Source organism: Oncorhynchus masou, chromosome 20 (assembly GCF_036934945.1).
Source record: "Oncorhynchus masou masou isolate Uvic2021 chromosome 20, UVic_Omas_1.1, whole genome shotgun sequence".
NCBI lineage: Eukaryota > Metazoa > Chordata > Actinopteri > Salmoniformes > Salmonidae > Oncorhynchus > Oncorhynchus masou.
The window spans coordinates 5,430,953-5,442,509 of record NC_088231.1 but is presented as its reverse complement, the minus strand read 5'-3'; positions in this window follow the sequence as shown (position 1 = coordinate 5,442,509).

The following is an 11,557-nucleotide window of genomic DNA, read 5'->3' as shown; positions in this document are numbered from 1 at the left end:
GGCACTTTTGCGCCTTCTTCACCACACTGTCTGTGTGGGTGGACCATTTCAGTTTGTAAGTTATGTGTAAGCCAAAGGAACTTAAAACTTTACACCTTCTTCACTGCTATCCTGTCGATGTGGATAGGGGGTGCTCCCTCTGCTGTTTCCTGAAGTCCACGATCATCTCTTTTGTTTTGGTAACTTGATGATTGAGTTGGAGGCGTGCATGGCCACGCAGTCATGGGTGAACAGGGAGTACAGGAGGGGGCTGAGAACACACCCTTGTGGAGCCGCAGTGTTGAGGATCAGCGAAGTGGAAATGTTGTTTCCTATCTGCACAACCAATATGCGGCCCATCAGGAAGTCCAGGACCCAAATATCCAGGGTGTGGTTGAGTCTCAGGGCCTCTAGCTTAATGATGAGCTTGGAGGGTACAATGGTGTTCAATGCTAAGCTATAGTCAATGAACAGCATTCTTACATAGGTATTCCTCTTGTCCAGATGGGATGGGGCAGTGTGCAGTGTTATGGCGATTGCATCGTCTGTGGACCTATTGGGGTGGTAAGCAAATTGAAGTGGATCGAGGGTGACAGGTAAGGTGGAGGTGATAGGATACTTGAATCGCCTCTCAAAGCACTTCATACAGTCGTTTTTGCTCATCTTTATCTGTCACGCCCTGGTCTTAGTATTTTGTGTTTTCTTTATTTATTTGGTCAGGTCAGGGTGTGACATGGGTTTTGGTATGTGGTGTGTTTTTGTCTTGGGGTTTTTCACAGGTATTGGGATTGTAGCTTAGTGGGGTTTTCTAGCTTAGTCTATGGTGTCTGAAGTGGTTCTCAATCAGAGGCAGGTCTTTATCGTTGTCTCTGATTGGGAACCATATTTAGGCAGCCATATTCTTTGAGTGTGTCTTGGGTGATTGTCTGTGTTTCTCTTCATGTGTTAGTTTGCACCAGTTTAGGCTGTTTCGGTTTTTAAGTCAAAGCTGAATGTTTTAAGAAGTCCTGAATAATTTAACAGTGATCTGGTATGTCTATCCGCATTCCTCTCAAGGTAAACTGGGCGTTAGGTACCTAGTTGTGGATTCACTAATTGTTGGCTGACAGTCTCTCTATTCTATATTTGTGTTTCTCACGAAAGCATCTCATTAATAATCTGCCAGATCCTGATGTTACTTCCTCAATCCTATCAGATCCTTACACTTGACACTTTAATACAACATCAAGCAGTTTTGAATAGTACCGCATGAAAGTAGAAGCACAGTTAAACATGTCTTCCAATATGCTGTGTCTACAAACATGATTATCTTTGTTTTCTTGGTTTGTCTAGGGAATAAGATCAACTGTATACTTCATTTTCTATCTGCAACTTTCTAAGCATTGCACCTAAAGGACAAGACCACTGGGGCATTTTCAGATGAGGACAAATGTTACAAAACATTCAGAAAGAAGTACAGGAGGCTCTGTATGTCTTTCTTGGACACACATTCTAAGTATGCAGTTGCAGATATTGGAACACAGCCATTTCCTATCTCCATCATCTAAGGCTTTATCCTTGTATGAATGTTGTATTCATCTGAATAATCCACTAATCTGTAATATTTTCATCCTCAAAATTAGATTGTCTATAGTCTTTTAGCAAGCAATACATTGTGAGCATTTCATCACATGAAGCAAACAAAGGTTATATGCAAGTTCCAAACTTTAGAAACTGGTGCTGGGAAAAAAACGTTTTATTTATATATATCGGCCTGTGTGACCCGAGAGAATGCTTCGTGCTTTTAGATGTCAACTGTTGGTTGTGCAGCGTCTTGTGTGGCTGCGAAGGACAATCCTTGAGTTGTAGTCTTTTCTACATCGTCTGCAGGTATAATTTTAGGCATTTGCTAAAATCAACACTATACAATTCCACTGTATGATACATTTATATCTGATCACAATATTATTTAATAGATTAAATCCTTTGTGGCTGTCCTTGTATGCAACAACTGATATTACCTTGTTTTTTGAGCATGCAGTATAGTTCAGTATGTGTATTATATGTTTTAAACAATCATTTTTTGCTCATCCTTATCAATGGTGCCAGTAATTATGGACCTGACTGCATGTCATACTGTATGCAACTGACACATTTCAAATACGTCTGATGTTTGACATGTAACTTACAAGTCCACTGATGTGATGTACAACTCTAGAGAAAACCCCTTATATGAAACCGAACTCTATACCAATATGCCAGTTTATAGGTAACAAAAAGGTAAAATGACCAGATGTCATTATTTTGGTGTTTTCTAATAATAACATGTTGGAAAGTACATTGACCTAACTGACAGTTAAACAGGAAACAGAAGCATACTTTCTTAAACCCCACATTCAAATGTTCAGTTTAAAAGGTATAATAAATCTTTATAGTCAAACCTGAATGTTTTAAGAAGTCCTGAATAATTTAACAGCCATCTGGTATGTCTATCCGCATTCCTCTCAAGGTAAACTGGGCGGTAGGTACCTAGTTGTGGTTTCACTAATTGTTGGCTGACGGTCTCTCTATTCTACATTTGTGTTTCTCACGAAAGCATCTAATTGATAATCTGCCAAATCCTGATTTTACTTCCTCAATCCTATCAGATCATTACACTTGGTGCTTAAATACAACATCAAGGTAATTTGAATAGTAGCGCATGAAAGTAGAAGCCCAGTTAAACATGTCTTCCAATATGCTGTGTCTACAAACATGATTATCTTGGTTTGACTAGGAAATAAAGTCAACCATATGCATCATGTTTCTATCTGCAACTTTCAAAGCATTGAAACTAAAGGAAAAGAACACTGGGGTATTTTCAGATGAGGACTAATATTGCAAAACATTCAGAAAGAAGAACAGGAGGCTCTGTATGTCTGTCTTTGGCATGCCATTCTGAGAATGTAGTTGCAGATATTGGAACACAGCCATTTCCGATCTACAACATACAGTTGAAGTCGGACGTTTGCGTACACCTTAGCCAACTACATTTAAACTCAGTTTTTCACAATTCCTGACATTTAATCCTAGTAAAAATACCCTGTCTTAGATCAGTAAAGATCACTACTTTATTTTAAGAATGTGAAATGTTAAGATAATAGTTGAGAGAATAATTCATTTCAGCGTGTATTTCTTTCGTCACTTTCCCAGTGGATCAGAAGTTTACATACCCTCAATTAGTATTTGGTAGCATTGCCTTTAAACTGTTTAACTTAAATTGTCAAACGTTTTAGGTAGCTTTCCACAAGCGTCCCACAATAAGTTGGGTGAATTTTAGCCCATTCCTCCTGACAGAGCTGGTGTAACTGAGTCAAGTTCGTAGGCCTCTTGGCTAGCACACGCTTTTTCAGTTCTGTCCACAAATTTTCTATAGGATTGAGATCAAGGCTTTGTGATGGCCACTCCAATACCTTGACTTTGTTCTCCTTAAACCATTTTGCCACAACTTTGGAAGTATGCATGGAGTCATTGTCCATTTGGAAGACCCATTTATGACCAAGCTTTAACTTCCTGACTGATGTCTTGAGATGTTGCTTCAATATATCCACATAATTTTCCTGTCTCGTGATGCCATCTATTTTGTGAAGTGCACCAGTTCCTCCTGCAGCAAAGATGCTGCCACCCTCATGCGTCACGGTTGAGATGGTGTTCTTTGGGTTTCAAGCCTCCCACTTCAATCCTACAAACATAACGATGGTCATTATGGCCAAACAGTTCTATTTTTGTTTCATCAGACCAGAGGACATTTCTCCAGAAAGTACCATCTTTGTCCCCATGTGCAGTTGCAAACCGTAGTCTGGCTTTTTTATGGAGTCTGGCTTTTTTATCACTGTTTTGGAACAGTGGCCTTTCAGGTTATGTCGATATTGGACTTGTTTTCCTGTGGATATTGATTTGATCTTTTCGCACCAAAGTAATTTCATCTCTGAGAAAGAAGGCTTCTCCTTCTTGAGCGGTATGATGACTGCTTGGACCCATGGTGTTTATACTTGTTTGCTATTGTTTGGCCAGATGAACGTGGCAACTTCAGTCGTTTGTAAATTGCTCCCAAGAATGAACTAGACACAGATTACAATAAGAAAACCAGCCCCGTCGCGGACCAGAATGTCTTCCTCCGAGTCCGACTAAACAACTTCTTTGCTCGCTTTGAGGACAATAGTGCCACTGACACTGCCCGCTACCAAAACCTGCGGAATCTCCTTCAATGCAGCCAATGCGAGGGTTAACACGTTTAAATGTTTTACTCTCAAGGCTGCAGGCCCAGACGGCCTCCCCAGCCGCGTCCCCAGAGCATGCGCAGGCCAGCTGGCTGTTGTGTTTAAGGACATATTTAATCAATCTTTATCCCAGTCTGCTGTTCCCACATGCTTCAAGAGGGCCACCATTGTTCCTGTTCCCAAGAAAGCTAAGGTAACTGAGCTGAACGACTACCGCCCCGTAGCACTCACTTCCGTCATCATGAAGTGCTTTGAGAGACTTGTCAAGGACCATATCACCTCCACCCTACCTGACACCGTAGACCCACTCCAATTTGCTTATCACCCCAATAGGTCCACAGACAACGCAATTGCAACCATACTGCACACTGCCCTAACCCATCTGGACAAGAGGAATACCTATGTGAGAATGCTGTTCATTCACTACAGCTCAGCATTGAACACCAAGGTACCCTCCAAACTTGTCATTAAGCTCGAGACCCTGGGTCTCGACCCGCCCTGTGCAACTAGGTAATGGACTTCCTGACGGGCCACCCCAGGTGGTGAGGGTAGGAAACAACATCTCCACCCTGCTGATCCTCAACACTGGGGCCTCACAAGGGTACGTTCTGAGCCCTCTCCTGTACTCCCTGTTCACCCATGACTGCGTGGCCATGCACTCCTCAAACTCAATCATCAAGTTTGCAGACGACACTAAAGTGGTAGGCTTGATTACCAACAACAATGAGACAGCCTACAGGGAGGAGGGGAGGGCCCTCGGAGTGTGGTGTCAGGAAAATAACCTCACACTCAACGTCAACAAAACAAAGGAGATGATCGTGGACTTCAGGAAACAGCAGAGGGAGCACCTCCCCTACCCACATCGACGGGACAGTATTGGAGAGGGTAGTAAGTTTTAAGTTCCTCGGCGTACATATCACAGACCAACTGAATTGGTCCACCCACACAGACAGCGTTGTGAAGAAGGTGCAGCAGTGTCTCTTCAACCTCAGGAGGCTGAAGAAATTTGTCTTGTCACCAAATGCACTCACAAACTTTGACTAATGCACAATCGAGAGGATCCCTTTGGGCTGGATCACAGCATGATACGGCAACTGCTCTGCCCACAACTCTAAGACTCTCAAGAGCGTAGTGAGGTCTGCACAACGCATCACCTGGGGCAATCTACCTGCCCTCCACACCTACACAGGAAGGCCATGAAGATCATCAAGGACAACAACCACCTGAGCCACTGCCTGTTCACCCCGCTATCATCCAGAAGGCGAGGTCAGTACAGGTGCATCAAAGCAGGGACCGAGAGACAGAAGCTGTTTTTCAATCTCAAGGCCATCAGACTGTTAAACAGCCACCACTAACATTGAGTGGCTGCTGCCAACATACTGACTCAACTCCAGCCACTTTAATAATGTAAAAATTGTTTTAAAATGTATCACTAGCCACTTTAAACAATGCCACTTCATATAATGTTTACATAACCTACATTACTCATCTCATATGTATATACAGTACTCGATATCATCCGCTGCAACTTGCCATCTTGATGTAATTCATGTATTACTAGCCACTTTAAACAATGCCACTTTTATGTTTACATACCCTATGTTACTTATCTCAGATTTATATACTGTACTCGATATCATCTACTGCATCTTGCCTATGCCATTATGTACCATCACTCATTCATGTATTTTTATGTACATATTATTTCATTCCTTTACACTTTTATTTGTGATGTCTTGGTTGATTTATTTTGGTTTTCCCATGATGTCAAGCAAAGAGGCACGGAGTTTGAAGGTAGGCCTTGAAATACAGGTACACCTCCAATTGACTCAAATTACGTTAATTTCCCTTTCCGAAGCTTCTAAAGCCATGACATAATTTTCTGGAATTTTCCAAACTGTTTAAAGGCACAGTCAACTTAGTGTATGTAAACTTGTGACCCACTGGAATTGTGATACAATGAATTATAAGCGAAATAATCTGTCTGTAAACAATTTTTGGAAAATGTCCTAACCGACATGCCTAACCCATAGTTTGTTAATTAATTAACAAGAAATTTTTGGAAAGGTTGAAAAATGAGTTTTAATGACTCCAACCTAAGTGTATGTAAACTTCATACTTCAACTGTACGTATTCTCCTTAAATCTAATCTGTAATGTTTTCATCCTCAATATTAGATCATATTGTTTGCTAAAAGTGTCAGGATTTGGCCAGGGTTGTTCCGGTTTTTGTCAATAGATGTCCCCATTGTGCTTTTTGTCCCTGTGTTTTTCCTTGATCCCCATTATTGTTTGCACCTGTGTCTCGTTTCCCCTGATTGTATTTAAACCCTTTGTTTCCCTCAGTTCTGTGCTCTGTGTTTGTATGTTAGCACCCTGCCCTAGTGTTCTGTGTGCTCTTGTCGATTCCGGGTGACGTTCTTGTGGTATTCTGTTTTTTGTTTATTTTGGTGAGTTTCTTTTGAGTTCTTTTGTGTTTTTCCTACCACCTTTTTATTTGCCATTTTTTTGTATTTTAGGATTTTTTCTTTATTAAATACACCGTCTTAAGTACTGCTGTGTCTGCCTCATCTTCTGGGTTCTGCTGTCTATTCGTGGCTCAGTTGGTTAAGTGACTGTTTTCTCACCCGGAGACCGAAACCGGGTCCTGACAGAAACACAGAGCCAAAATGAACCCAGAGGCAGCCAGTTCCCAGGACCTTTTGCCACGCTGTCCCACCACCAGGAGACTGTCCAACGCCACGAAGCCGCCTGGTTCAGCAAGAGGCTCAATGGCTAGACATTCTCATCTTCTGTCGGAGATGCTGACTTCATTAAGCAAATATCTGATCGACTTACCCCGGCAACAGTTCCCGTCCCAGTACCTCAAGTTCACGTACCCATGGCAGTTAACCCCTGGCTGAACCTCGTCTTCCACCCCCCCAACGGTTCTCAGGTGATCCAAGTGCTTGTAAAGGGTTTCTCACTCAATGTTCTCTCTCCTTTGAGCTGCAACCCTCGTCGCTTCCCACCGACCGGTCTAAGATCGCATATATCATCACCCTGCTGTCGGAAAAAGCCCTGGCCTGGGCTACTGCTGTGTGGGATGCCCATAGTTCCTGCTGTGCCAGCTACTCTGCCTTTGCTGAGGAATTCAAACGAGTGTTTCAAGGCCCAAGCAGTGGTTCTGACTCAGCCAAACAGCTCCTGACTCTCCATCAAGGTTGGCGCAGCGTGACGGACTATGCCATCCAGTTCCGCACGGTGGCAGCAGCGAGTGGCTGGAACAACGAGGCGCTCACGGTGTGCTTTCTGAAAGGCCTTTCCGACACTATCCAAGATGAACTGGCCACTCGGGAACCACGGACAATCTCGAGTCCCTGATCAAGTTGGCCTCACGCATTGACCAGCGTCTGAGAGAGAGAACTCAACCGTAGACCTCTAGCTCCTATCAGTCCCAGCTCCGAGTCCCCACCTTTATCATCACTGGCTCCACCGGAACCCATGCAGATTGGGCGCATCTCCCAGGCTGAGAGAGACCGCCGGATGAGGAGCGACGCTGTCTATATTGCGGCAAACCGGGCCATTTCCGTTCCACGTGTCCCGGGCTCCAGGGAAACGCTCTGTCCCGTACAGACCGGGGGAACTGTAACGGGAAACATAACCTCCTCCCATCCGTCCAACTCCCGTCTGCTCATTCCAGTCACCCTCTCCTGGGACAACCACAAGCTTCACCTTCAAGCCTTGGTAGACTCTGGAGCCGCAGGTAACTTCATGGATGGTGTCTGGGCGAAGGAGAATGGCGTTCCCCTCTGAACTTAAGTGACCCCATGAGGTTACTATATTGGATGGAAGCCCTTTGGTATCTGGACTTGTCACTCATGTCACTACCTCCTTGAGACTTTCAGTTTCACAACACCAGGAATTGATGAACTTTCATTTGATCTCCTGTTCCGAGTTCCCTCTCGTCCTTGGATACCCCTGGCTTCACAGCCATAACCCTCACATCGACTGGTCTGTGGGCACTATCAAGCAGTGGGGTCCTACGTGCCAAGCTACTTGTATTTTCCAGAATTCCCGAGTTCTACTCCCGAGTCTTTAGAATCCATCGACCTGACCCGAGTTCCCGAGTGTTACCATGACCTCAAACTGCGTTTAGCAAACAGAGGGCCACCATGCTACCACCCCGCAGATCTTACGATTGCCCCATCGACCTGTTTCCGGGCACTTGCCCCCCAGGGGTCGGATCTTTTCCCTATCTCCACCCGAACGCAGCTGCTATGGATACCTACATCAAGGACTCTCTGGAAGCAGGCCTCATGCGTCCATCAACCTCGCCCCGCGGGAGCAGGGTTTTTCTTTTGTGCCAAGAAAGACGGTGGGTTAGCCGCCCTGCATCGACTACCGGACTCAATGACATAACCGTCCGTAACCGTTACCTGCCACCCCTTATGGCCACAGCCTTCGAGCTGCTCCAGGAAGCAGTTGTTTTCACTAAGCTTGACCTGCGGAACGCATACCATCTTGTGCGGATCAGACCTGGTGATCGAGTGGAAGACCCGCCAACACGCCTACTGGTCACTATGAATACTTGGTGATGCCCTTCGGCCTGACCAACGCCCCCAGCGGTGTTCCAAGCGCTCATAAACGATGTGCTTAGGATATGCTTAACATATTTGTGTTCGTTTACTCTGGATGACATCCTCATCTTTCGAGCTCCCTTCAAGAACACAATTAAGCATGTCAGACAAGTACTCAAACGCCTCCTGACAGCCATCTGTACGTTACAGGAAAAATGTGAATCCATCTGTCCCAAGTACAATTCCTGGGATTTGTAGTGGAACCCGTCGAATCCAAATGGACCCTAGGAAGGTAGGGCGTAAGGATTGGCCCACCCCCAAATCCGTTAAGGATGTTCAGCTTCCTGGGCTTCACAAACTTTTGATGAGTTCATCAAGAACTTCAGTTTGGTGGCAGCTCCTCTCAGCTTTAACCAAAGGTGGCAATGCAAGGTTTTTTTGGGGAAGAGAAGCTGAGACGTCTTCCAAGGACTCAAGCAGCGCATCCTCTCTGCTCCCATCCTGATACTACCATCACGGATGAACCATTTGGGTGGAGGTAGACGCATCAGAGGTTGGTGTTGGAGCTGTCCTGTCTCAGAGGGTGAAGACAAGAAGCCATCCGTGCGCTTTTTTCTCACACCGGCTTACCCCGACTGAGAGGAACTACGATGTGGGGATCGTGAACTCCTAGCGGTTAAGATGGCATTGACAAATGGAGACACTGGCTGGAGGCTTCTCACCCGTTTGGAAGGCTTACGGACCACAAAATCTGAGTATATCCAGCAGGCGAAGCGATTGAACTCTAGACAAGCTAGATGGTCTCTTTTCTTCAATCGATTCCAGTTTATCCTCACCTATCGGCCCGGGTCGAAGAATCTCAAACCGGATGCCCTGTCCCGAGTCTACGCCTCCTGCCATTCGAGATGACACGGACATGCCTGTCCTTCCTGTTGCTAAGATTGTGGCTCCGATCTCGTGGCAAGTTGAGGATACCGTGAGACGTGCTCAAGCTAGCGAACCGGACCCTAAAGGAGGCCCTGCCAATCGGTTGTTTGTCCCCAAGGCAGTGAGGACTCAGGTCCTTCTGTGGGGGCACTCCTCTCGCCCTCACCTGTCATCCGGGCGTAGGGTCGCACCTTGGAGTTCATCCAGCGTAAGTTCTGGGTGGCCTACCATAAGAGAAGATGTTGCTGGCTTTCGCCACGTCTGCCCTTGGTGCCAGGGCACCTTCTCACCTCCGCCCTCAAGGACTCCTCTTCATCCTTTACCTGTTCCCCACAGACCCTGGTCCCATATCTCATTGGACTTTATTACTGGACTTCCTCCATCCCATGGCAATACTACTATTCTAGTCATAATCGACAGGTTTTCAAAGGCGGCCAGGTTCGTCCCTCTGACTGCTACCTTTCCTGCCAAGGAAACGGCTGAGTTGGTAATTAATCATGTGTTCCGAGTCTTCGCATTCCTCAAGATGTGGTTTCTGACAGAGGTCCCCAGTTCTGCCTGTTTGAAGTGCCTTCAACTCCAGCTTCTGCTGTCCATCTTCAGGTATCATCCGGAGCCCAACGGCCAAACAGAGACAATCATGAAGGAAACCACCCTCCCGAGCGTAGACTCGTGACAACCATTCCAGCAGGTCATCCTTGCTGTTTGGGCCGAATACGCTTGGCGACAACACCTCAAGCTCCTCCCCTCCACTGGTATGTCCCCCATCGAAAGTCAGTGCTTGGCTGCAGTTCTCCATTGTCCCCAGACCAGGTACAGTCAGATGCCTTCAGCCTTGAGGTCCAGCCAGACGCTGTCGGCTTATGTGGAGGAAGACCCGTCTTAATCTGATGCGTTCCTCACAGAGGTATCAACAACAAGCCAACAGACGTCGCCGTCCCGGGCCTACCCTGCGCCCCGGCCAGAGAGTCTGGCTTTCCACAAGAGACTTACCTCTACGGGTGGAGTCTCGCAAGCTGTCCCAAAAATACATCGGTCCCTTCAAGGTTGCCAGGAGAGTTAACCCAGTTTCTTATCGCCTACACTTACCCAGATCCCTTAAGATTAATCCCACATTTCATGTGTCATTGTTAAAACCTGTTGTTTTTTCTCCCTTGTCCCGGCAGACAGACCTCCCCTCCGCCTCGTGTCATTGGAGGCCAGCCGGCTTATACCGGCCCACCGGATACTGGATTCCCGCCGGGTGCAGCGGTCCTGGCAGTATCTGGTGGACTGGGAAGGCTACGGTCCTGAGGAGCGCTCCTGGGTTCCTGCCAAAGACATCCTGGACCCTGACCTCATTCGTCAGTTCAGGGTCCTCCACCCTGAGAGAGCTGGTAGGAACGTCAGGAGCCGTTCCTAGGGGGATTCTGTCAGGATTTGGCCAGGGTTGTTCCGGGTTTTTGTCAGTAGATGTCCCCATTGTGCTTTTTGTCCCTGTGTTTTTCCCTTGATCCCCATTATTGTTTGCACCTGTGTCTCGTTTCCCCTGATTGTATTTAAACCCTTTGTTTCCCTCAGTTCTGTGCTCTGTGTTTGTATGTTAGCACCCTGCCCTAGTGTTCTGTGTGCTCTTGTCGATTCCGGGTGACGTTCTTGTGGTATTCTGTTTTTGTTTTTGTTTATTTTTGGTGAGTTTCTTTTGAGTTCTTTTGTGTTTTTCCTACCACCTTTTGGATTTGCCATTTTTGTATTTTAGGATTTTTTCTTTATTAAATACACCGTCTTAAGTACTGCTGTGTCTGCCTCATCTTCTGGGTTCTGCTGTCTATTCGTGGCTCAGTTGGTTAAGTGACTGTTTCTCACTCCGGAGACC